The sequence below is a fragment of the Candoia aspera genome, chromosome 1, assembly GCF_035149785.1.
Source record: "Candoia aspera isolate rCanAsp1 chromosome 1, rCanAsp1.hap2, whole genome shotgun sequence".
Lineage (NCBI taxonomy): Eukaryota > Metazoa > Chordata > Lepidosauria > Squamata > Boidae > Candoia > Candoia aspera.
In genome coordinates, this window is record NC_086153.1 from 186,319,327 (window position 1) to 186,344,455 (window position 25,129).

The window sequence follows — 25,129 nt, forward strand, 5'->3', positions numbered from 1 at the left end:
ATAATCTGGAAGAGTATTTAGACTAATTTTTATCTACAAAACATCAATCTGTGAATTACTTCCCATGTTTTTCAGCTAAAATGCCATATCTGGAGAAACAGTATATCTAATATTTAGGAATAAAACAACGTGACATGAGCTCTCTAAATTGGAACTCTGAAAGTCATATTGAGCTGTGAATCGGTCTAAATGCCTTCTGTGATCCTTTCAATTCTATTATCCTAGATAATATAGAATAAAATTGAACAACAACAACAACTACAACAACTATTTATTAAACTAGTATGCTGCCCGACTCCAATGACTCTGTGGCTCACAACAATAAAAGAAATTACAATAAGATCAATAGCACATAAAAGATAAAGATAAAAGATGGCAAGTGCAATGAAGCAAAGGGGTTCACTCTCCCTTGCTAAAGGCCTGGGTGAAGAGCCAGGTCTTCATGGCTCCTCTAAACAACAGCAGAGTGGGGGCCCTCTAGATCTCAAGGGAACCTCAGTCCAGAGGGCAGGCACTCTTACAGAGAAGGTATGCTTCTGGGGTCCTAATAGATGACATTGTTTAATTGAAGGAACCCAGAGTATGCCAACCCTGTAGGATTGAATTGGCCAGGCAAATGCTATGGGAGACAGGCAGTCCCTCAAGTAACTAGGCCCTGTGCCGTGTAGAGCTCTATAGGTAGCAACCAGCACCTTGAATCACACCCAGAAGCAAACTGGCAACCAGTGCAGCTCATGAAGCAGATGTTACATGGCCACACCAAGCCATGCCCATCACTGCCCAAGCCACTGCATTCGGGACCAGTTGAAGCTTTTGGGTGGCCTTCAAGGGCAGCCCTATGTAGACCGTGTTGCAGTAGTCAAGCCACGATTCTACAATAGTAGAAAATGTAAAACTTATGAACTTGCAAATGGATGATCAAATTTTCATAGCACTACACTGATCATTCCTTGTCTGAGGAAGGAATGGGTCTGGCTTGTATTGCACTGATTAAGTATGTTTGACTAAAACCAAGAAAAGCCATTTTTCTGACAACTATTCAACATTTTTTCCACCCTATTCACTAACAACCACATCTTAATGATATTATAAAATACAAATATGCAAAATTAATTTTTAAAATATTAAAAATATTCCCAAGACCTGGTCATAAATGGCAGTCAAAAGGTGTAACTACATCACTTCTATAAATCTCATAGCATCTTGAAGTAGAGGTAGGACATTTTTTGGACCAGTGGGCACATGGGGAATTATAAGCTCATGTGCCTGTTCTCACAAAATGGGGCCAACCCCAAAGCGGTTGTAATTGTAGGTATGGCCGGTAGAGCTGTTGCAGTTATTCAAAAGAGTAAATTGCTTCATTGGATCTCTGAGCAAAGTGGCCCTTCAAACTGATTCCACACACCAAAGCAGTTTCTATTCAGTGTGCAAGTGCTTTGCTTTGCTTTGCTTTGCTTTGCATTCTTTGCTTTGCTTTGCATGCTTTGCTTTGCTTTGCTTTGCTTTGCTTTGCTTTGCTTTGCTTTGCTTTGCTTTGCTTTGCTTTGCTTTGCTTTGCTTTGCTTTGCATTCACTCATTCATTCATGCTTTGCTTTGCTTTGCTTTGCTTTGCTTTGCTTTGCTTTGCTTTGCTTTGCTTTGCTTTGCTTTGCTTTGCTTTGCTTTGCTTTGCTTTGCTTTGCTTTGCTTTGCATTCATTCATTCATTCATTCATTCATTCATTCATTCCTAGAATTGCTGAGCAAGATGGATAATCCCCACCTCAACTCTTTATTGAGCTATATGCCTCTGGGTTACACTTGCATCAAGGTGGTATACCTCTGCAAGCTGAACTGGCCCATTGAGACAATTGGCATGATCCCCATACCTCTAATCATTAAACACTCATTCATAAAAAAGCACTTTCTTGGCTATCTTGTGTTGCAGAAATCTTCATAGACAAAAGCCCTGCAAAATGATAGAAAGATTGCAATAGGAGTCAGCAAAATATAATAAGAGTCAGTTTAAGACCTGCTATGTGTAATTAACACCAGAAAAATGCAACAGGACAGCAGTAGGATTGGATATGATAGATACAGAGCAAATAGTGACAGAAGCAGAAGGATATGATCATCCAGCTTGTCCAAGTAATTATGTAAATTTACATCCTCCAAAGTTCACTAGGCTTCCCCAGTCCTAGTAAGATTTTCTGCTCCTAGGAAAATAAATTAACAAAACTCATTGGATACTAAAACAGTACTCTGATTAATTACATCAACATTCCTCCATAGAAGAATTGCAGAGCACTGGAAAACCATTCACTTTGATTAGAATCTAAAAATGTCAAACAAAAGACTTCATTTCCATCTTTTTCTCTTCTACCTCTGTGGAGTTTTTTTCTTATATGTAGAGTTTAGGAAGAAAAAAAATGTTTTTCAAATCACTGTCCTTCTAGATTCTCAATTAATGACAAAATTACACACACACATACACACACACACCTTACAGAGAAAACATAAACTGAGAAGGAAACAGAACAAAAGGAATGGATAAAAGAGTAGGAAACAAATAAGTAAACAAGGGATTTACAAATGTCATAGAGATTATAGTTTTCTTTGGTATAACATTAATTGATTGTGAATAACTGAATATATTACATTGTTTAAAAGCTTAAAAATCACTAAGCTCTAATGAAACATAAATAACAGGAACCATGGTCAGCACAGTATAAATCACAAAATGAAACTGTGAACTGCAATAAATTCTGTCTGTACTAAAAGTCCATTCTAATTTAGAAGTCCTATAAAATTAAAATATAGATTGTATGTAGAGGGAAACCCAAATGTTGGATGTGGTACAAATCCATATATGGTTTTCAGTTTGAATTAAATTCTGTGTCAGATTTACTTTTGAAATACAAAGTTATTCTAGACATCAAAGCATACTCTCCCAACTTAGTTAACCATTCTTCCACAGAAGGGGCCAAACATCCTTTCCAATAAAAGACATACATTGTCCTTGCAGCAGTTAGCATGTAAAAAGCTAATTCAGTATACTTTGGGGGAATATATAGTTCAGTAAAGTTTAGTAAGAAAACACTTCTGGTTGTAGTGAGAATTCAACTTTTAAGATTTGTTTCACTCTAGTATAAGTCATTTCTCCAAATTATTGAGCTTTACAACGTTGTCACAAAATGGTGGTGGTGAGCCCTCCTCTTATTCAGATGCCTGAATCAACCTGATCAGTTCATTATATGAAATTCATCTAAATCTGATATCATATATTATGCTTCAGGAGATGATAAGCTATCTACTCTCATGACTTGGTTATAAACTTAGTACCTACTTTTGGTGATTCTCCAATGACTTCTCAGCTAGACTATTTCACAGCTAAGTTCCTGGAAACTAGAAACACTTTTGTAAGGAAAACAGAGTGGAACAAGATCGCTGGATGATCTAAGAAGAACATATTGGTATGTTATCAAGACATGCAGGACTAGTGGTGTATAGTATCTTGTACATTTTTTGAAAAAAAAATGCACATGAACATCTTTTATTTTTTGCCATCAAGGCTTTCTTCCAACTGTAGCCAGTTTCCCAGACAGGAATACTTGAAATATATTCAAACCAGAAGATCACAAATGTGAAACAATAGATCAGAGTCAAAAATATATGAGAAAAATGTTTTGAATGGGATGGAAGAGGAGAGGAGATGAAAAGAGCAAATTGTATCATTCTTATCCATGGAAACAGTTAGAAAATCTGTGCCACAATTACAAGAGGATTAACAAAGATATTATGGAACAGCTTTCTCTTCCAGCAGGTTAATAAAAGGTTCTGAGATATATGCACAAACACACACATGCTGGCAAAGCCTTTGGAGTTAGTAGCTGTTGGAAGGAGAAAATAAATAATGAATGATGTGCTTGTGGCCTGCATTGGCTTTTTGCTTGGCCTGCACCAACCAGGGGGAGTGGAGCACCATATCCCATCGTTCACCTTTCCTTTGCATGTACCATCTACTTCCACCACTATTCCCTTGACAGTCCTCCTTGCCTTTACCCTTAAGTATGTTGCTGTGGTTCTCCTCTGCAGTAGGAGTTTCTGGCTACTTCTGCTGATGCTCTGCTTTCCTCTCTGAATGGCAGGATGGCTGCTATTGTGCCTACTGGCTTCCTTTGCCCTCTAAATGCTGACGCTGGTTGATACTCTCAAAAACAATAAGAGGTTAGTAAGACAGAAGTTATTTTTACATAAGCCACCTTGTCTCTTCTTCAGCAAATCTTGCACTTCAATATATTTAATACTGCATGCTTTAGTAATGTGTTCTAATAAATTAATCAGAGCATATAGGAGACTAACCAGCCTATAATTTTTGGATCCCTTTGAAAAGTGAGGATTGCTTTCTAATAAACGGGTACAGAGACTAAATTTATGGACATGTAATATATTTTTGTGGGTAAACCAGCAATTTTATATTGTATTTATTGTATTTTATATTGTATTTTATATTTATTGGAATATTAGTATTATTTATAATTTTATTCAATTTTAAATTGTTTTTACTGTGAACCGCCCAGGGTCCCCCATGTGGGGGAGATGGGCGGTGATAAAAATCTGATAAATAAATAAAATAAATAAATTTCTCATTTAGTTCTTTTAAGAACTCTTAGATCAGAACTCCACAGAGGCTCTGAAAACTTGGTGCAGCCTCTAGATATCTCCAAAACATTTTTTTTGAAAAGAAAGGAAAAATGATTTATACACAATTGAGAATGTTCATTCATATTAATACCTCTTTCAGGGAGGGCAAAATGCTGCCAGCCCTGACAACAGCGGAGTATGCCCTCTGTTGAAGAGGCCATCTCTCAATCCAACTATATTATATAAATTTCACCCAGTCGCCAACCTCCCCTTTCTGGAGTAGGCTGTTGAGAGGGAGGTGGAGAATCAGCTACAGAGGTTCCTAGAGGAAATGGATAATCTGGATGTCTTTAAGTTGAAACAGGCACAGGATGGAAATGGCATTGGTCATTCTGGTGGATGACTGTGAGGACCTGGATGGGATGCAGTGTGCCTCTCCTGCTCCTATTGGACTTCTCAGCAGCATTCAGTATGATCAGCCATGATACCCTGTGACTTCTGGACCATTTGTAAAGTCTGGGAGTTGGAGTCATTCTATTCCTATTTGAGGGGTGTTCTGGTCAGTAATCATATGGGAAGAGCAACGGTTTCCATAATTGCTTCAATGTGCTGTACCATGGACTCAGTCCTCTTCCACCTGTTACTTAATATTGATACGTAACTGCTGCTCATCTGCCTGTTTGGGGTGAGATATTCTCAGGCTGGGCTGGAAATGCTGTGGAAGTCCTGCACCAGTGTTTGGAGCCTGGATGGGAAGAAACAAGCTCAGACTACACTGGAGCAAGTTGGAACTGCTTTTTGTCTACAGAGAGCTGCCCTTCTTGATATATAAGTTCCAGCTGTGGCTGTAGATGGGAATGTGTTACTCCAAAGGAGGAAGACTGTGACTTTAGGGTCCTTCCGAACTTACAACTTATGCTGGAACAGTAGGTGGAAGCCATGGCCAAGGGGACCTTGGCTCAGCTTCAGTTGGTGCACCAGTCCCAGACTAGGAGATGCTGGAAACAGTGACTCATGCTGTTACCACTGTATCATTGAAGCACTGCAATGCACTCTAAGTAAAGCTGCCTTTCAAGGTGGTTCAGAAACTACAGCTTGTACAGAATGCAGTGGCCAGACAGCTGGCAGGTAGATCCTGCTATTTCAGGATAACACCTATTCTTTGGTCACTTCCATGACTGACAGTTGACTTCTGGGCCCAATTCAATTGCTGGTTATGACTTATAAAGCCTATATGGTATAGTGCCATGAGGTCTTAGGGACCTCGTTCTCTGCCTCTTAGGTCATCAAAAGAGCTGTTGCTCAGAGCTGTGCTCCCATGCGAAATGGTGGTGGGGATGAGCCAGAAAAGAAACCCTAAAGAGCATGCTTCCTCTTTCCTCCTGGTCTTTAGGAAGCTTCTAAAAATTTTCCTTTTTAAACCGTCTTCCAGTGACTTGGAGCTTAATGGGGGAGGAATATAGCCATCTTTTATTACAGCGGTGTTGTTTTTTTATATAGATTGTTGTACTTTACGAATGTTACTTGAAATCCTTCTATACCTCCCAGGAACATGAGTTTAGGACATATTAAATTATTATTGGGGCCCAACACTGTGTACTGCAGCTGTTCTGTGAAGGATCTCCCTCTTTTAAGGATTCTAACCAAGCCAGGATTAGACATTTGGTTCTGCAGCAACACTGCTGTTAAGTTCTTCTTTATTTGCCTTTAGAGTTTAGATTCAGAAATAACAGGACCTTACTTGTTCTAATAATTACATTATTGACAATCTCCAGTTTCTAGATCTCCATGTTGGCCTAGAGCATTTGAGCACTTGAATAATAAATCTCATTTTTCATATTTCAGTGGTGTTTCTTTGACCCTTTTAATTGGTTACCATCTCTTTCTGCATATTCAATATTATTTTTACTTTCATCCAATTTAGATTCAGGTTGTAAGTTTTTGTATTTTGTATTTTTATTATTATGTCTTGTTCTGTTATGTGTTGTGAGCCACTGAGTGTCTATTTGTGATTATGTGGGATATACATATGATAAGGTGGGCAGTCAAATGACACCTCAACTTACAGGTTAAGTATGGCCTGGGAGAACAAAATGAAGCAGGACATAGGCTGATAGAATTTTGCGAAGACAATTCACTCTGCATAACAAACACTCTCTTCCAACAACCTAAGAGACGGCTTTATACATGGACTTCACCAGATGGACAACACTGAAATCAGATTGATTACATCCTTTGCAGCCAAAGGTGGCGGACATCTGTACAGTAAGTAAAAACAAGGCCTGGAGCTGACTGTAGTTCAGATCACGAACTTCTTCTTGCACAATTTAGGATCAGGCTAAAGAGATTAGGGAAGACCCACAGATCAGCTAGATATGAGCTCACTAATATTCCTAAGGAATATGCAGTGGAGGTGAAGAATCGATTTAAGGGACTGGACTTAGTAGATAGGGTCCCGGAAGAACTCTGGACAGAAGTTCGCAGCATTGTTCAGGAGGGGGCAACAAAATACATCCCAAAGAAAGAAAACCAAGAAGGCAAAATGGCTGTCTGCTGAGACACTAGAAGTAGCCCAAGAAAGAAGGAAAGCAAAAGGCAACAGTGATAGGGGGAGATATGCCCAATTAAATGCAAAATTCCAGAGGTTAGCCAGAAGAGATAAGGAATTATTTTTTAAACAAGCAATGCGCGGAAGTGGAAGAAGACAATAGAATAGGAAGGACAAGAGACCTCTTCCAGAAAATTAGAAACATCGGAGGTAAATTCCAGGCAACAATGGGTATGATCAAAAACAAAGATGGCAAGGACCTAACAGAAGAAGAAGAGATCAAGAAAAGGTGGCAAGAATATACAGAAGACCTGTATAGGAAGGATAACAATATCAGGGATAGCTTTGACGGTGTGGTCAGTGAGCTAGAGCCAGACATCCTGAAGAGTGAGGTTGACTGGGCCTTAAGAAGCATTGCTAATAACAAGGCAGCAGGAGATGACGGCATCCCAGCTGAACTGTTCAAAATCTTGCAAGATGATGCTGTCAAGGTAATGCATGCTATATGCCAGCAAATTTGGAAAACACAAGAATGGCCATCAGACTGGAAAAAATCAACTTATATCCCCATACCAAAAAAGGGAAACACTAAAGAATGTTCAAACTATCGAACAGTGGCACTCATTTCACATGCCAGTAAGGTAATGCTCAAGATCCTGCAAGGTAGACTTCAGCAATTCATGGAGCGAGAATTGCCAGATGTACAAGCTGGGTTTAGAAAAGGCAGAGGAACTAGAGACCAAATTGCCAATATCCACTGGATAATGGAAAAAGCCAGGGAGTTTCAGAAAATCATCTATTTCTGTTTTATTGACTATTCTAAAGCCTTTGACTGTGTGGACCATAACAAATTGTGGCAAGTTCTTAGTGGTATGGGGATACCAAGTCATCTTGTATGCCTCCTGAAGAATCTGTATAACGACCAAGTAGCAACAGTAAGAACAGACCACGGAACAACGGACTGGTTTAAGATTGGGAAAGGAGTACGGCAGGGCTGTATCCTCTCACCCTACCTATTCAACTTGTATGCAGAACACATCATGCGACAAGCTGGGCTTGAGGAATCCAAGGCTGGAGTTAAAATCTCTGGAAGAAACATTAGCAATCTCAGATATGCAGATGATACCACTTTGATGGCTGAAAGCGAAGAGGAACTGAGGAGCCTTATGATGAAGGTGAAAGAAGAAAGTGCAAAAGCTGGCTTGCAGCTAAACCTCAAAAAAACCAAGATTATGGCAACCAGCTTGATTGAGAACTGGCAAATAGAGGGAGAAAATGTAGAAGCAGTGAAAGACTTTGTATTCCTAGGTGCAAAGATTACTGCAGATGCTGACTGCAGTCAGGAAATCAGAAGACGCTTAATCCTTGGGAGAAGAGCAATGACAAATCTCGATAAAATAGTTAAGAGCAGAGACATCACGCTGACAACAAAGGCCCGCATAGTTAAAGCAATGGTGTTCCCTGTCGTAACATATGGCTGCGAGAGCTGGACCATAAGGAAGGCTGAGCGAAGGAAGATCGATGCTTTTGAACTGTGGTGTTGGATGAAAATTCTGAGAGTGCCTTGGACTGCAAGAAGATCAAACCAGTCCATCCTCCAGGAAATAAAGCCAGACTGCTCACTTGAGGAAATGATATTAAAGGCAAAACTGAAATACTTTGGCCACATCATGAGAAGACAGGACACCCTGGAGAAGATGCTGATGCTAGGGAGAGTGGAAGGCAAAAGGAAGAGGGGCCGACCAAGGGCAAGGTGGATGGATGATATTCTAGAGGTGACAGACTCGTCCCTGGGGGAGCTGGGGGTGTTGATGACCGACAGGAAGCTCTGGCGTGGGCTGGTCCATGAAGTCACGAAGAGTCGGAAGCGACTAAACGAATAAACAACAACAACATACATATGATAAATTAAAATAAATAAATAAATAAATAAATAAAATAATTTGCAAAATATTTTTACCCACTAAACTAGCTTAATAAACCCTTCCTCCCTTTAACATCTCTGAGGCTGAATCCCCACTAAAATTAAGCTTGCTATGAGTGGGTATTTTATAGTAGTTTCTCCTTGAAAGATTATTTTTTCAGATTTGGAAAAGTTTCCTAAAAGGATTGTTCTTTATTCATTGAAATATTGCACCTGTCATTCACAGTCCTAAAAACAGACTTTTGTGGGAATAATAATAGCTCTTCATTCATTCAGCAGACACGAGGTGGGGAAAAATGAGCAGCACATGCACACACAAAAATCACAATTGCTTCTGCAATGGCTTTATTATAATTTTCCTACTTCTTCTTCAGTTAGCAGTATGTGTCAATGCTTCTTGTCATTTTTGCAAGATAAAAACACCTAGTCACACCAGAGGGCACTATCTCTCATGCGTTAAAAAAAGAGAAACGCAAGGCCAATGTTTCTCCAAACATGAAAATAGGACTACATAAGAATAAATCATGCAGAGCAGTGTGTTGTCATCATGCAGATCCAAGAAGCATAGGGTGGAATCTAGTTAATTATCTTCAGTTCACAGAAGGTCTTCTGTCAGTAGAAATGTGAGGAAAGAGATAGCCCCTCTCCCTGGAGCATTTCAAGCTCCCTCAAAAAGTAAGGGCCTCTCTACAGAATCTTAGAGAGCCAATGTGGTGTAGTGGTTAAGGCACCAGGCTAGAAACCAGGAGGCCATGAGTTCTAGTCCTGCCTTGGGCACAAACCCAGCTGGGTGACATTGGGCCAGTCACTTTCTCTCAGCCATAGGAAGGAGGCCATGGCAAACTACTTCAGAAAAACCTTGCCAAGAAAACTGCAGGGACTTGTCCAGGCAGTCTCCAAGAACTGGACATGATTGAATGATTTTTTAAAAAACACAGTTTTGGGTAGGGGAGGACAATAAATGTAAGCTCTGCTGTATGAGCTGACTTCCACTGCATGACATTCAACTGTCTTTTGTCCAAGGAGACTTCAGGTTGCTTCGTAGGGTGATCCACCAGTGATTTGAGAACTGTTGTACTACCACTTCTTCACATCTTACTCTGGCAAAGAAAGCACTGACCCAGTGCTACCACTCTCAGGAAGATGTAACAGTGTGGGGAAAAGGCACATCCCTTTCTCACACATGGCCTTGGGGGAGCTACTGTAGTACAACACCAGCATAAGAAGTTATGGTATAGCTGGTCCAACATCATGCAGTAAGGAAGAAAGAAACCCTAAATATCAGGTTGTAATGTACCAATATAAATAGATTTATGGGCATTATCAGTATCAAGGACCGACTCTCTGTTGTGGTTTTTCCTCAAGCTATTTGCATTTGTTATTTCTTAAAGACAATTGCTTGATTGTCAGCTCAGAAAATGTGAGTCTCCTCACCTTTTCTACACAAGCTACTTCGGAGTAGTGAAGCAGTACTGTGGGCCTCCACTCAACTATTTGTTAGGTACCTCAATGAAAACAGAGTTACTTGAATCCAAACTGATATAACAGACATTCATCTTCATGCACATTTTTTAAAATCCTTGACTGATCAACATTTGAGTAAAAAATGGCATTTTTAACCTGATAAAATGTCCTGGTTTGCATTCATACCTTTGAATATAGATTGTATGTCCTCTTCCATTCCCATGTTATTAACGTACTGCCATCATGCAACTCACAAAACACAAATAATAGTTTGTGGTTGCTACATTCATCTGACCTTGACAAATCAGCTGTCTCTCAAATTAATGTGGTTCTGTTTCAGACCAAAAAAGAAATAAGCCATGCAATCATCATACTTCTTTCTGTCACATGTCAGGATCAGAGTTCAAAAGAAAAGGCAGAATGCTGACTTTTTACATATACATTTGTGACTTGTGATTTATGAACTTTGGAGTCTCCTTTTACTTAAAAACAAAACAAAACAGAACCAATTTAACTATTTAAGTGTTGTAATCTCTTGAAGACCAAGCCCTGAGCTTAAAAAAAAAAGGCATTCCACTCCAATACCTCATTCCATGCAGTCAGATACTTCACTTACTTCTAACATTTAGGTGACCACAGAGTATCTTTTAAAAGCTTGTTATCTATTTATAGCAATCATCACAATCCGAGCTGTAGCTAAGCACCGATGGCCATACTCTAGAATACAGGTGTGCTTGAAATCAAAAGCTGAAGTGCATCTAACACAGCATTGGGTTGTAGCCAAACATTAAAAGAAGGAATTGCAAAGGATGAAGAAGAAAAGAAGTGTGATAGAGATACTTCTACCAATCCAATAAGAAGCTCAAAGCACAGTTATTTAGAATTGATTGAAATAAGTACCCAGTGACTCTTCCCAGCACTGGGTCATAAAGGAAAGCTATAACACTCTAGAAAGAGTGATCTGTCCCTCTCATGACAATCTGTTGGGGAAGAGAATATCAGAAAGACAAACAACCAAACCAGATAAGGGCTCATATCAACTTGGTGAGCAGCTTGTTGCCATCTCACTATTTTGTTCATGCTATCTCTGGCCATATGCCAAATCATTGCTTGCTCTCATTATAGTTATGAGGATTTTTTGCAAACAGGACAATATCATTGCTTTGATCTCAATTACTGGCCCAATGCTGGGCACTGATCAACTCTGGTCACCTTTTGATGAGGAAAGGCATGTTTTGACTGGCTAGTGGTTCTCTACAGGCACTATTCTCTCACAGCAAGAAAGTGCCCTTCACATCCTTGCAAATCAATCATCAGTCAGTCACTCAATCAACTTGTATACTGCCTCAATTACTGAGGCAACTCTAGGTGGCCTAGATAGAACAAGATAGGAATAACTAAACAGACAAACCATAAACTATAATACGCAACAATACACTGGGGCAAAGAGCAAATGAAACCCAATCAAATAGTAAAAACAGAAATCTTATACCAGGGAGCGGATAATAGGGTCCATTGGATAGAATGTTGTTGTTTATTCGTTTAGTCGCTTCCGACTCTTTGTGACTTCATGGACCATCCCACGCCAGAGCTTTCAACCTCACTCTTCAGGATGTCTGGCTCTAGTTCACTGACCACACCATCAAAGCTATCCTCGATATTGTTATCCTTCCTATATAGGTCTTCCGTATATTCTTGCCACCTTTTCTTGATCTCTTCTTCTTCTGTTAGGTCCTTGCCATCTTTGTTTTTGATCATACCCATTTTGCCCTGGAATTTACCTCCAGTGTTTCTAATTTTCTGGAAGAGGTCTCTTGTCCTTCCTATTCTATTGTCTTCTTCCACTTCCACGCATTGCTTGTTTAAAAATAATTCCTTATCTCTTCTGGCTAACCTCTGGAATTTTGCATTTAATTGGGCATATCTCCCCCTATCACTGTTGCCTTTTGCTTTCCTTCTTTCTTGGGCTACTTCTAGTGTCTCAGCAGACAGCCATTTTGCCTTCTTGGTTTTCTCTTTCTTTGGGATGTATTTTGTTGCCGCCCCCTGAACAATGTTGCGGACTTCTGTCCATAGGTCTTCCAGGACCCTATCTACTAAGTCCAGTCCCTTAAATCTATTCTTCACCTCCACTGCATATTCCTTAGGAATATTAGTGAGCTCATATCTAGCTGATCTAGCCACTTTACTATTAATTATGAAGGCTACTCCATTTCTTCTGTGGTCCTCTTGTCCACAGTAGTAGATCTGATGGTCATTTGATGTGAAGTGGCCCATTCCAGTCCATTTCAGTTCACTGACGCCCAAAATGTCTATCTTTAATCTTGACATCTCACCAATAACCACATCCAATTTGCCCTGGCTCATAGATCTTACATTCCAGGTTCCAATGGTGTGTTGATCCTTAGAACATGGGATTCGCCGTTCACCACCAGCACCGTCGGCCGCTAGCCGTCCTTTCGGCTTTGAGCTAGCTGCATCATCATGTCTGGGGCTAGTTGAACTCATCCTCTGTTCCTCCCCAGTAGCATTTTGACCATCTTCCGACCTGGGGGTCTCATCTTCCGATGGCATACCGACATATCTCTGGTTGTACTGATCCATTTAGTTTTCACGGCAAAAATACTGGGGTGGGTTGCCATTACCTTCCCCAGGGATCACATTTAGTCTGACCTCTCTGTCATGACCTTCCCGTCTTGGGTGGCCCTTCACGGTTTAGCTCATGGCGTCATTGAGGTGCTCAGGCTCCAGCACCATGACAAGGTAACGATCCTTTGCTGAAGATTGGATAGCATAGCCTACCCAAATGCTGATTCAGTCCAAATGTGAAATTAGAAGACTTGGGCAACAGAAAGTCTCATCATTTGGAAATATCTGAATAAAAGAGATCTGAGAAAAGAGAGTAGAAAGAAAGAAAATGGGTGTCAGATATAGAATAGGTAGTATTTGAGCTTTGATATACTGCTCGCTTTATATATTTAATCAATCAATTAATTAATTAATTAAATTCATATCACCGCCCATCTCCCCCCAGTGGGGGACTCTGGGCGGATTACAATAAATAAAGGTAAACATATCAACCTAAGTTATAGTAAAGGTAAAGGTTTCCCTTGATGTAAAGTCCAGTCGAATCCGACTCTAGGGGGCGGTGCTCATCTCCGTTTCTAAGCCTTGGAGCCGGCGTTGTCATAGACACTTCCGGGTCATGTGGCCAGCATGACGACTCGGAACGCCATTACCTTCCCGCCGAAGCGATACCTATTGATCTACTCACATTTGCATGTTTTCGAACTGCTAGGTGAGCAGGAGCTGGGATTAACAATGGGAGCTCACCCTGCCGCACGGTTTCGAACCGCCGACCTTCCGATCGACAGCTCAGCAGTTTAACCCGCAGCGCCACCGCGTCCCTCAAAACCTAAGTTATAGTTAAAAATATAAATAGGAGAATAAATATAAAATCCAAGTGGAGATGAAACCATAATCAATAAGGGGTGCTATGGCGCCAGCCGCCCCCAGGTGGAACTATTGCTCTCCCCATCCCAACCAAGGTGGCAGAACCAGGCTTTATTGTATCCACCATTTGCCTGAGGTCCCAATATATTAATCTCAAGAAGTGCAGTCCCTGGTGGAAAAGATCTCATCCACCACTGCTTTAGATGATTAAATCAAGGGAGTAAATGCAGGTATAAAAGGCGACGAACTCTCAGTGGCAGGCCTACCTCTGATCTACATGCATTCATTTGAAGACTTGAGGAAGCCAAGATGTGGCAGAAGATGCCCATGAAAGAATTGGCCCAAGAGTTTACATTGCATTAAAACAGGGGTGCTCGAGGTGTCTAGGAGGCTGCAGAATTTTGGAAGTGTGGAAGAATACTGTTGACTTTAATCTCATTTTTCTTCCACAGTGCCTGAGGTCATCACTGTTGGCTGGGTCTAATGGGAATCATACTGTAGTTCGAAGCACAGTGGTTGACTAGATAATGTGCAGCATGCCTTGCATAGTTCTTCTTCTTTTGATAAGCAACTGAGAAAAGCCTGACAACAAAAAGCTGTCATCAGTTATGATTTCAATACTACTTTTGATGTAATAGGTACTCACTGTTGAATGAAAAATACAAAAAAAGAGACATGTTTCATTAATTTACATAGCTACAATGAGACAGTTTAGCAAAATATATAATGATATTGACCTGTTCATAGACTTTTAAATATGTATCAACTGTTAAGTTGGATAAAATGTTATATTGAAAAATCTTTCAAATCATATTGATTCAATTAAAGAATGCAGAGAAATTCATCATTATTAAACATAATATCTAAAGAGAAACATATTGATCAAGGCTATGAAACAATAACTTGTCAGGTTGATTTCCAATAACGGTATTCTTTTACTTAAGATGAATATATCTCCCGTAGCCCAATATAGCTAGAATTGCAACTAACAAGCGTCAATCTTAAAACAGTGAAAATCTTAAAAACTACCAGAAATGGGAACAATAACAAAAATTGATCAGCATTCAATGAATATCATCATCTAAGGATAGTATGATACAATTTAGTGTCTAAAGAACCCAACATACCAGAGAAAGGCTTGTGTTCCTATAATCCCATTTTACAGTTTTTAGAGCTTCAGGCTCATTTTATTACAGGGACTACTTTTGGTAGGGAAGAAAAGCTCTTTAGAAACTGTCAGATATTCCTAACATTATTTGACTAGGCCAACATTTGTTTGTGGAAAAATAGCTAGAAAGCATTTCTGTTTACAAGTGAAAAGCTTTTATTTGACTGTATACAGGTAGGTAACGTTGGAGAGAGAGTTGATACATTTGGAATTTTTAGAGGGGGTGGCAGGCCAACTAGCAGAATGGCAGCCAGGGAGGGTCTTGCCTACTCAAAAAAAAAAAAAAAAAATGGTTTCTGAGCTGAAAATCAGGCATTTACCTGATGGCAAGCTGGTGAGGTTATTTCCTCCATTCTTTAAATTTCCTCTTTTTCTTTTTTTCCTGAGCAGGTGGATTTCTACATAAAGGATTGGGCTGTAAGCAGTACCAGTTTTATTTTACAAGAGAGCTAAGACTTATGTGAAATGCTGGCACGATTTGATTTTTTTTTAATGTAAAAATATACTACAGAAAGAAAGTGAAGGTCAGATATGGCAGAGAGGGTAAGTGCCCAGAAAAGTTTATATGGGCCCATTAATGCCACATGGCATAATAGATGAACTAAGGGATGCTTCTCTCTGGGGTGGCAGAGAAGCCCCCCACCCTATTTTGGCAAGGCTTGGAGAAAAAAGAAATCACCCATTTATTTATTTATTTATTTATTTATTTATTTATCTATCAATCAAATTTATCACCGCCCATCTCCCCCACAAGGAGGGACTCTGGGCGGTTCACAATAAAAAACATTCAACCACAATATAATAGATCCAGGCAAAGTTGTTGTTAGAATCCAAGGAACAACTAAAATAACTGAATTTATGTCATGCCCCGTTCTAAGGCATGCATGCCTCACAACGCGATCATGCCTTCCTGTTGGAAGAAAGGGGTAGGAAGTATGCATAGGCTTATCCCCTCAAGAACAAATTGCAAGGGTGGCTCGCCCAAGGCCAGGCGGCCATCAACATAATCACCGGCCACTCCACAGGGCCCCAGAGTACTCGCCTGGGCTGCACACAGAAGGAGGATAATGACAGTCGGACAGCACCCACCCTAATCGCCCATCAAGGCTATTGTCTCGCCAGGATCACCCATCAAGAGGGCCGGGAACGGACACACGGACAAGGGGGGGGGTGGAAAGGGGCAAAGCTGACACACATGTATATAAAGGGAATGAGCCCAACACGTGCTCATTCCCGTCTTTCTCTCATGACCGTATCCTTCCCAATAAACCAGATTTCCTTAGCCAGTCTAAGTTTGAGTCTGCGCCTCATTGGGGAGAAGCTGTGCATCGCATAAAGACGGGAATCCAAAAAAAATTTTTTTTTCTCGCTAGCACCTTTCCAGGTTCTCCTGTGAGGGAAGAACGCAGCAATGACCCATCTCCCGACGTGACGCGGCAGAGACCCAGGAACCGGCGATGGCACCCCAACCCTCGCAGAAAGGGCCAGCGGACGCCTGGCGGGGGAGGAACTGAGCCGCAACGTCACCTTGACGTCCACCGGCAAGATGCTGCTGGAATGGGTCACCCTCGAGGCAATGGGGGATTCCCTGCCCGTGATCTTTGGGGCGGTGTGGGAGCCGTTGCACGCACCCACAACGAGCAGCAGGGATCGGCGACGGAGCGATCAAGCTGCGGGAGGCCTCCCGGAGGATGTGGACTGTGGAGCCATGGAAGCGTGCCTGGCGAGGATCGAGCGGCTACTCCATGACCTGGTGCGGGAACGTGGAGGCAGTGAATGGGGCACCAGGAGCGCATCCCCGCCCCCGCGCGATCCAGGAGCATGGCGGCTGCAGTGGCAGGAGGAAGCCAAGGACGCCGACACACACTGCACAGGGCTGCCAGGGAAGGGTTCCCCCCCCCCTCTTTTGCAGCACGTCAGCTGGGGAGAGGCTGGAGACAAGTGGAGGTGGAGCCGGCGCCACCCAGAGCCTGGTCGAGGGAATCCCCACGCCGGGACCACAGCGTCCTACCGGAAGTGGGGATGGCAGCGTGTCCGGCGGGGGAATCCCTGCCCGCAATCTTCGGGGCAGCGTGGGAGCCTTCCCACGCACCCACAGCCAGCGGCGGAGGCCAGCGGCGGAGCAAGCAAACAACGGGAGGTGGCCCAGAGAATGCGTGCTGCAGAGCCGAGGAAGCGCACCTGGCGAAGATTGAGAGGCTGCTCCAGGAACTAGTGCTGGAGCGTGGAGGCAGCGAATGGGGTGAGTGTGAACTCACCAGAAGCCCGCCCCCACCCCCACCTGACCCCGAAGCATGGCAGCCACAGCGGCAGGGTGTAGCACGGCAGGAGGAGGCAGAGGACGCCGGCACACACCACGCAGGGTTGCCGGGGAGGGTTCCGCCCCCCCTTCTGCAGTGCATCAGCTGGGGAGAAGCTGGAGATGAGGGGAATCGAAGCTGGAGCCACCTGGAATCTGGCTGGGGGAACCCCCGCATCGGGACCACAGCTCCCCACCGGAGGGGGGAGTGAACACGCATCCGGAGGTGCCCTGGAGTCCACCAACGATGGCAGTGAGAGACCTCGCGGCAAGATTCAACGGCAACCCAGCCACGCTGTCATTCTTTTTGATCAACGCGAAGAACTACATGGCTGAATACGGACCCTGCTTCCGGACGGAAAGGGGAAAGATCAACGCTATTGCAAACAGACTCAGAGGGAGGGCGGCTGACTGGTACGTCCACCTATGCCAGGCAGACGTCCCAGAACTCAAGCACGTGGATGCATTTCTCAGTGCCCTGGAGTGCCATTTCTGAGACCCCCTCGAGGCTGAGACGGTGAAGAGAGCTCTACAGGGAATCCGGCAAGGGCAACGCTCCGTGGCTGACTATGCCAGCGAATTCCAAGCGCTTGCGGGCAAAGTGCGGGACTGGTCACAATCCACCCTCACTGAAAAATTCAAGGAGGGACTCAACCTAACCATTTTAAGGTGGGCGCTGAACTGGGACAACCCCGCCACCCTCCGCGAATGGATTGGACTCGTGGGAAGGGCGGAGAACGCTCAGGAAACCTTTCGGCATGTCCAGAGGTCCCTGCAAGCCGCAGCAACGGCGAGCGGACCCCAACCCAGCGGCGCTCCAGCGAGACCAACGCCCCGGCCCTGGGGGGAGGAACGAGAGCACCGGTTTGCCCAGGGACAGTGCTTCCAGTGCAGCAAAATGGGCCACAAGGCGGCAACTTGCCCAAACACAAAGCCACCAGAGCGGCAGAGACAAGCAGCGAACAAACCGCCCACAACAGAAAAAAAGACTGCAGCAGCCAGTGGAGTAGTAGGCGTAAAAGCCCTACATTACTCGACTGAAGAAGACGACAGTGAGGATGGCGAGCTGGCGGGAAATGCCAACCACCTGCTTTAGAAAGCGCCACGAAGCAGGTGAAGCCGAAAAGCAGGTGCAGCAGAAGCTGGGTGAGCGATGACTGCCCCACTTTCTACGTAAAAGTCAACCTGCGGAGCAAGGACAACTCGGTCAACGCATGGGCCCTCATTGACTCTGGCTGCTCGCGGTGCCTCATGCACCCAAGCCTGGCTTCGGACTTAAAGCTCCGCCGCCACCCACTACCGCAAAGTCTTACGTTCACCCAGCTGGACGGCTCAGCCATGGGGGGGGGGGGCGGTCACCCACTGCACTGAAAAGGTGACTCTGCAGCTCGGCAGCCACCGAGAGAGACTGCAATTCGTTGTGGCACCAGTCGGCCACCCCCTAATAATTCTCGGGATCCCGTGGCTGGTGCGCAGGAACCCGCACATAGACTGGGCGACCAGAACCATTATGCTTCCCGACAGCAGCTACACGGCACCCACAGGGGAGCAGGTCCCCCGCGCAGCAGTGGGGAGGGCGACCTCCACAATGGTACACCCAGTCCCAGAGCCCCTGGAAGGCCTACCCCCCAGTATGCAGACTTCGCAGACGTCTTCGGGGTTAAGGAGGCGGACAAGCTCCCACCCCACAGGAAAATGGACTGCTCCATACAACTGATCCCGGACGCACCTCTACCTAAACCGAGGATCTACCCGATGTCCCAGAGGGAGCTGGCGACATTGCGGGAGTTCATCGATACAAACCTGACGCGGGGTTTTATTGAACCTGCGAACTCACCCGTTGGGGCCCCGGTCCTCTTCAGGGAGAAAAAGGATGGCACCCTGAGGCTATGTATGGATTTCCGGGGCCTCAACGCAGCGTCCATTTCTAATAAATATCCCATGCCAATCATAAAAGATATCCTCTCCCATTTGGCCAGGGGTAGGATTTTCACAAAACTGGACCTGCGCGAAGCATACTATCACATCAGAATAAAGGAGGGGGACGAGTGGAAGACGGCGTTCAACTGCCCGTTGGGAGCATTCCAGTTCAAAGTCTTACCCTTTGGCTTGGCAGGTGCACCAGAGGTCTTCATGCAGTTGATCAATGAAGTCCTGCACGAACACTTATACAAAGGCGTCCTCGTCTATTTAGATGACGTATTAATCTACACAGAATCAGAGGAGGAGCACGAATGCCTAGTGAAACAGGTGCTCAGGAAACTCCGCAAGGCCGGACTCTTTGCCAAACTCTCCAAATGCGGGTTTCATCAATCCCAGATCGACTACCTGGGGTACAGAATTTCGGAAAGAGGCGTCGAGATGGACCTGAACAAAGTCCAAGCCATCCTGGCGTGGGAACACCCACGCACAAGAAGACAATTACAAAGTTTCCTGGGTTTCATGAACTTCTATCGGCGTTCATACCGGGCCTATCAGAAATCGTCCTTCCCCTCACCAACTTGTTACGCACTAAGGGTTTAGGAGACACGTGCAAGTCACGCAACCTGGGAGCGCTCCTCAACTGGACTCCGGCTTGCCAGACGGCCTTTGAGCGCCTCCAAAAACTCTTCACCACTGAACCAGTCCTCCTTCACCCCGACCCCACGAAGCCCTTCGTGGTTCAGGTCGACACCTCCGACTTCTCGATCAGGGCAATACTCCTGCAGAAGGACCCCAACGACCAGCTGCGGCCCTGTACGTACCTCTCCTGCAAGTTTTCCGAAACAGAACGGAGATGACACATGTGGGAGAAGGAGGCTTTCGCCGTCAAGGCTGCCCTGGAGGCATGGTGACACCTATTGGAGGGAGCTGCCTGCCCCTTTGAGGTCTGGACAGACCACAAAAACTTGGAAGCTCTCAGTACCCCAAAACGACTCAGCCCCAAACAAGTCTGATGGGCACAGTTCTTTAGTCATTTTGATTTCAAACTCAAATTCATACCGGGGAAAAAGAACTTCCTAGCGGATACCCTCTCCCGTCGGCCGCAAGACGCCAGCCAGGCATCCGTCATCGTCAGAACTGTATGGACTAACTCGCAACTGGGCTGCCCAGCAATCACACACAACCACACAGAAACGCGACACACCAAAGCGCAACCACCAGCGAAGGGGGGGAGAGGCCCACGCATCCCCTCCGATATGCAACAACAGTTCGCCCAGGCACTAGACACGGATGCCTGGATGCAAGCAAACCGCTCCAACATCACCCTCAAAAACAGCCTGGCATGGCAGCACAACAAGCTATATGTCCCTGAACAACTGAGGCCCGAGATCCTGCAGCGATCATGTGATGACAAAACGGCCGGCCACTTCGGATTTGTTAAAACCCTGCACCTCGTCAGATGGCAATTCTGGTGGCCTCTACTGCGGAAAGACATAAAAGACTATGTCGCAGCTTGCCCCACATGCGCCAGGGTCAAGCGCAAACTGGGGAAACCTCAGGGTCTCCTACAACCAGTGTCGAAACCCTCACGCCCATGGGAGGAAATCTCCATGGACTTCATAGTCGACCTACCACCCAGCCAGCGAAAAACCGTCATGTGGGTGGTAAAGGACTATTTCTCGAAGCAGGCGCACTTTGTACCTTGTGCCTCCATCCCCTCCGCGCAACAGCTAGCACGCCTCTTCCTGACCCACATATACAGACTACACGGGACCCCCTCCAGAGTGGTCATGGACAGAGGGACACAATTCACTTCCAGGTTCTGGAAGGAATTCCTAAAGTTACTCGGCACCAAGCAAGCACTGTCCACTGCTTGGCATCCCCACACGGATGGATCGACGGAAATTCTGAACTCCACCCTGGAGCAGTTCTTACGCACCTTTGTAAGTTACCAACAGGACGACTGGGTAGACCTACTCCCCTTCACAGAGGTAGCGTACAACAATGCCGTGCACCAGAGCACGGGCCACACCCCCTTCCGGGTGGTATATGGCAGGGAGTTTGTCCCCATTCCAGAACTCCCACAGGCAGACACTCCGCCTTGCTCCCCCAACGATTGGGCGACGCAGCTGGCCAACGTTTGGCCAGTCATCCAACTGGCCCTCTCCGAGGCCCAGGCAACATACAAGCGCTTCGCGGATAACCACCGAGCAGCACAGCCAGACTTCAAAGTGGGAGATCAGGTCTACCTCTCCACGAAGTTCATTAAATCCCCGCAGCCCTCAAAGAAACTGGGCCCCAAGTTCATTGGCCCATTCCCGATCCTGGAGCGACTCAACCCAGTGACGTATAAGCTGGACTGGCCGCACAACCTGCGGCGTATACGCCCAGTTTTTCACTGTGCTCTCTTGAAACCGGTCATCCCATCCAAATGGCACAGTGACACCCCCCCCCCGCCTCCTCCCATCATGATCGATGGACACCAACACTTCGAGGTGAGGGAAGTGTTAGACTCCCACAGGCTCCGCAGAACCCTCCAATACCTGGTCCGCTGGAAACACTTTCCCCATCCAGAGTGGGTACAGTCCCGACACGTCTTGTAAACTGTTTCCATGCAGCCCACCCGGACAAGCCAAAGCCATAGACTTCCTTGAGGAGGCAGTATGTCATGCCCCGTTCTAAGGCATGCATGCCTCACAACGTGATCATGCCTTCCTGTTGGAAGGGAGGGGTAGGAAGTATGCATAGGCTTATCCCCTCAAGAACAAATTGCAAGGGTGGCTCGCCCAAGGCCAGGCGGCCATCAACATAATCACCGGCCACTCCACAGGGCCCCAGAGTACTCGCCTGGGCCACACACAGAAGGAGGATAATGACAGTCGGACAGCACCCGCCCTAATCGCCCATCAAGGCTATTGTCTCACCAGGATCACCCATCAAGAGGGCCGGGAATGGACACATGGACAAGGGGGGGACAGAAAGGGGCAAAGCTGACACACATGTATATAAAGGGAATGAGCCCAACACATGCTCATTCCCATCTTTCTCTCATGACCATATCCTTCCCAATAAACCAGATTTCCTTAGCCAGTCTAAGTTCGAGTCTGCGCCTCGTTGGGAAGAAGCTGCGCATCACAATTTACACATATGCATTGTCAACAGATATGTGCGTGAAAACAGAAATGAATATGGAAGTTTTCTTTCTGAAGAATAACCATGAACAATATCTCTCCACCACAGCCATGATCAGAAATGGAATTTAATTAAAACTACCTGTCCCAAGATGTGGCAGATGGCATTTCTACCTCTACCAAGGAACATATGGCTAATTCTCATTAAAGAGGAAAAAAGCAATTAGCGATACACATGTGCACAGGAGAAAAACCACATTTTCCATGCAAGAAAGGCAAATAAATAAGGGGACCTACGTTTTGAAATGTGAAAGGTTGAATTGCTTTGATTCCCTGCTCAATGGCAAGCTAAGAGCAGTTTCTTAAGTAAGATATGAATGGAGTTTTTGTGAAGAAAATGTTTGAACTAAGGCAGTCCATTGGTGGACTGGGATAGTCTTTGCTAAGGGATCTTTCCTTCTGTAAGACTGTGATGGCTAAGGATTCTGGGAGTTATAGTCCCAGGCCTAACAGGAGGGCAGCAGGTTAGAGAAGTCTACATGAAAATTTAGGGCTGCATTAACACAAAACTTGGACACTGAGTCAACAGCGAAACCTATTAACTCAGCTGGCTCCAGCTTTGCTGAGCATCACTAAGTCTGCAGTAACATTCTGTAATGGGAAGGAAGAATAACTTTGAGGAACAGGAGGAAGAGGAAGACAATGGTCAGATAAAAGAAATCTGAGTCCAGGCCAAAACTGTAAACCAAGTAAGCATCTCAGACAAGACTCTCCCTAATTCTCACAAAGATGGAGGGAGGGGGAAAGCACATTCAGTCTTGCAAGATTCTGTCACCGTAACTTATAATAAAAGTAGTATTAACATTGGTTTTCTAGTCTGGTCTACCTTGAAGATCTGCGATATTCATGGTTCCTGCAATGTCACACACTGAGGATTTTGCATCCATAGTCTGCTTGTTGGCTTTCTTTAAGGATCTATTTGGTCTGTGCTAGAGTAGATTGGCCTTCTCTTAGTAAAATACTAAGGCTTCTCTTAGTAATTTACTCCAATGTGCACTTCCACCTTATAATGTCTAGGATTACTCTGCATGCTGAATTACATGCACAGTGTTATGCATGTTTCTTTTTTATTCTATGTGGATCACTGGATATTTTTAGCATAGCCTCACAGCCATCCATGTCATGCAGCAGGATGGAGCAATTTATTGATAATGGTACCATCATGAGGGAGAGGGAATAATTCAGCAAGATTTTGAAGGGTATGGGAGAAGGATCATTTGGGACCTGCTTCAGGCCACAGTGTCTCTTGCCCAAAGCTATGTATCTTTCTGTGAATAAAAAGATGTCCAACTACCCATAAGAGGTACATTTATCCTAGGAACACCAGGAATTGCCTCTTTCCAAATCTGACCATTGGTCCATCTGGCTCACCATTTGCCTCACTGGTTGGCAGTGAGTCTCCAAGGCTTCAGATTAGAGTCATTCTCAACCCTCTTCAGAGACCAGGCATGCAAGATGGGACCTTCTACCTATGCCCATAGCTAACTCCCAGAATGGATTCCTTCTTCTCTTTGGATGAAGAATGGAATTTGTTCTTTAAATCTCACTCACACATCTCAGTCTTAGCACTGGTCTCCTGAACAATGCAATATTTTACTGAGCCAGGCTGCTGCTTTTTCTGATGGAAACAGATGTTTTTGAGCAACACTGACCAAATGTACCAGTTCAGAAAGTGAAGAAGAACTTGTCGAAAAAGTGCTGCAGTCCTTGGTAGGAGCTCTGGGCCAATGCTGCCTCTCTCTCCATGTTCCTTAAAACAGCAGAAGCCTGACTGAGAGATAAATTTTATTCCTACTCCCTGGACAGAGCTGGCTGAAAAGAACAGACTATTCCTCAGCGAGCAACTCTTGCTGATGTCAGTTTTCTGGCTAAATGGCTGTGCGGACCTGGCCCTCTGCCACACGTGGCACTTTCTCTCAATGACTGACAGCAGTGCTGACGAGAGCAGAGAGCAGAGCTTCGTGCAATGCAGCAGCAGGGCTTTGGGAGCAATTCCTGTAACAGCAGCTGCTATTTTTCTATAAATCATCTTTAAGATGACTTTTTTTTAAAATCGCCTTTCATGCTGTCTGAAGTGAAGACAGAACTGAAGCAGGTTGGGGGGGCGGGAATGAGGAAGTGGAAGGCGCAAACCGAGACACACGTCAGGGTGACTGTAGGTCAAACATGGTTAGGAAAGCTAAAAGGGGGAGCTCTGCCTCAAGGCTGCTGGGAAGTGACAGCATTATCTGGCCATTGACCATTTGCATGGCCCATAAGCTCCCTCAAAGCCCTGCATTTGAAGAGCCCCTGATGAAACATTCCGGGTGGGAGGAGGAGGAGGAGGAGGAGGAGGAGGAGGAGGAGGAGAGACATAAAGCAGAACTCTACAGCCAGAATACTCAGAACAGTTGCCATTCAAAGTGGCCAAGTTTTGTTTCACATTTGAAGTGCCCAGAACGGACATTTCTAGGGTGGAAAGTTTCTGAGTCAAAATATTTTATACATCCAAAATCACACCAGGCCCTGACACATCACGTTGGGACATCTTCTTCCT